The sequence below is a fragment of the Diceros bicornis genome, chromosome 3 (genome assembly GCF_020826845.1).
Source record: "Diceros bicornis minor isolate mBicDic1 chromosome 3, mDicBic1.mat.cur, whole genome shotgun sequence".
Classification (NCBI taxonomy): Eukaryota; Metazoa; Chordata; class Mammalia; order Perissodactyla; family Rhinocerotidae; genus Diceros; species Diceros bicornis.
The window spans coordinates 10,570,719-10,573,910 of NC_080742.1; positions in this window are offsets into that span (position 1 = coordinate 10,570,719).

Consider the following 3,192-nt stretch of genomic DNA (forward strand, 5'->3'; position numbering starts at 1 on the left):
CTTTTACTGATTCAGTGTTCATGAAACCCTTTAATGAAGAAGGTGATTTTCACTGTGAAGATGGCTTTATAAACACGTTGATTGCCTCCATGGAGACCCTAATTTCTGTTATGTCTATAAACAAGCGGTTACTCATCTGTTTGCTAGGTCAGTATCTTCCACAAATTCACCTCCCAGTGGGATTCCCAGGTGGAGGTTAAGGGGGAAGGACACAGCCTGAGCTCCCTTCACCATTTCAGTGGCTGCTTAGTTGCTCCAATCTCCAAAACTCCCGTAAGTATTCCTTGCTCTAGGAAAGAGAACAAAAATCAGCCGTTTTTAGAAAAATCAGGAGAGTGAATTATGGCTTTTAAGTGTTACCACCTAGAATAGGGCCAGGGTTGCTGAGGGGAGCAGATTTGGGCCTGAGTTTACAGACATTGCTCCTGCCAACTAAGCAGTGCTTCTCAAAGTACAGAATGATGCTAAAATTTCTCAGCTTTTATATTGTATTTTATTTGATTTCACAAAGTAAAGATTCTCGGATACAATCTGTAGGTAAGGCCAAAACAATCATATAACAATCACTTATTCCACAGGATTAAGAGGATATCTGGAATACAACTGCCAAACCTATGTCAACTATAGCTAAGCTAGCTCATAACAGGCCAGGCCCTAAGTGGGTTTTTCACACATTCTTCTTAGGGCAAGACGGTTCTGTGTACCACTTAACAACCACCCACACATCCAACACAGCTGCATTTGAAGCTGGGCCTGAACAAAAGTTATGTCAGCAGCTGTAATTTAAACAATAAGGCAACTTCCCTCTGGTTCCAGGCAATTATTTGTCACTTTTATTTAGGTAGGAATCCTAATAACTAGCAAAGTGGTCATACCTCATCATCTACTAGACCAACTAAGTCTTTTTTCCTTAATTATAAATATTTTACTTAAAATAGTAGAAAATCTTCACTACTCCCCATTCCTTTTCAGCTAATCAGCTCAAGATCTCACTTTGAAACTAATTTTAATTAGCTCAATGAACTGGACAACTAAGCCCTACCCTTCACAAGCCAAGAAGATACTGAGAACTTAGTAAACAATAGTAAGAAAGTGAACATTTAAAATTTGTTTTAGGGCAGGCCCCGTGGCTTAGCAGTTAAGTGCGCGTGCTCTGCTACTGGCGGCCCGGGTTCGGATCCGGGCGCGCACCAACACACCGCTTCTCCAGCCATGCTGAGGCTGCGTCCCACATACAGCAACTAGAAGGACGTGCAACTATGAGATACAACTATCTGCTGGGGCTTTGGGGGAAAAAAAAAAAGGAGGAAGATTGGCAATAGATGTTAGCTCAGAGCCAGTCTTCCTCAGCAAAAAGAGGAGGATTAGCATGGATGTTAGCTCAGGGCTGATCTTCCTCAAAAAAATAAAATAAAAATAAAAATAAAATTTGTTTTATACCTAGGACTTCATTCCCACCCAGATATATCTGCATTCTCATATTGAATGGGAACCCTTAAAGTTAGATTTTAACTATTATTTTATCTCTCTATAGCTAGGACTTCATTTTAAATTATATTTCACTATTCCCTAATTAGAAACTTTTTGCCTGGAGTCGGGCACATGTTTGAGGTTTAACTAAACTAGCATTTCACAAAACATTGGGATTTCAGCTTTCAAAAAGATGCAGAGGTCGTTTCCAATAACGGCAAAGTAGCGTGTATCAGACCAACCCTCCTGCTGATAACAATTGCAAACTCTGAACAAAATATATATTTTTTAAAAAAGTAAAGGTACTGGAGAAAAAGCAGGTAGAAGGTAGAGGGGAGCTGACACTCAAGAAAGAAAAGCACTTGGTGAAATTCCCATTTTTTAACAGCTTTTCACTTGCGGGGAGATCCCAGTAAGTGGCAACCTGGGCCGAACCCAAGTTTTACTGGTTAAGCAATCAGATGACAGTTTGGGGCAACCACAGCAACTGAAATATGAGGGGGGAACCCCTGAAAAGAGAAAGGCACAGAGGAGAGGGCCCCCAAATTCTGCATATACTTTGCCAAATCTCTGGTTGACCCATGAACTACACATGCATGGGACAGACTTCAGGCAGCCCAGGTAAAGCTAAACCAACCAAGTAGAGATTTCAGCTGCTGTTCCCTACAAAGATGCTAAGAGTCTGGAGTTCAGCCAAGTAAACTGCCTACTAAAACAAACCTTCAATATTTTTCAGAGGTATGTAACAGAATCCAGAGTCTTTATAATTTATCAGCAGAAAGCTGTATGGAGTAAGGTACCATCAGTTCATTATAGCTAAAAGGAAAATGTTTAATAGTCTTCAGGTTTTAACTGCATTACACACGGGTCACATTTTCCTTTTTCTTCATGTGTCTAGTCGTCTTGGATTGTATTATGGTCATTATGAATGATAGGTTGTATTCTCCAAACTTTCCTTAAGACTACAACCTTTAAATTGCAATCAAGTGAATATCTAATCTGCATATTTCTAGTACTTTAAGATAGTTTACTTTCCTCTTTAGAAATTTATGCTATCCCAAATTTGAGAACTAGTGAATGAATCTGAAATGATTCTTAAATTTACAGTATGCAAAAGTCTATTTAGCATTTAATACTTGGTTATTTGTTTCAAAAAATTGCCCTTTTAAATATTTATCAATAAATACAATTTTATAGCACTCTTTAAAAAAACAGTCATTTACACCCAACCAAGGATACACGAGAAATCCCCATAGGACAAGACAGCAGATTAAAGACTCCCTTACATTGTTTCTCCAAAAGCATATGCTAAACAATCAGTTAAGTACCACTAAAACAGATGAAAGGGTAATAACCTTTTAAATACCTTAATACTGTCCTACCATGTGGAAAAAAGATACATGCAGGGTTATAAGAATAATAATAAAGAGTAATAAATAAGAATATACACTAGAGATAGTCATAAAAGAACTAGGAACATCTTGACATCCACTCAGAATAACCAGTAAATGAATATTTAAGACATTTATTTCCATATCTTCATTCCCCACTGTAATACATTTGAGTCTCCATTTAATATCTGAATTTTGTAGATATACTTCCTTAATTTAGTTAACTGTATAACTATACTTCAGACTGCAGACCTCAATGGAACCCTAAAAACCTAAACATGTAAATTCTACCTCTAAACTGCAAGAATTTAGGGATTAAATAAAACAAGTG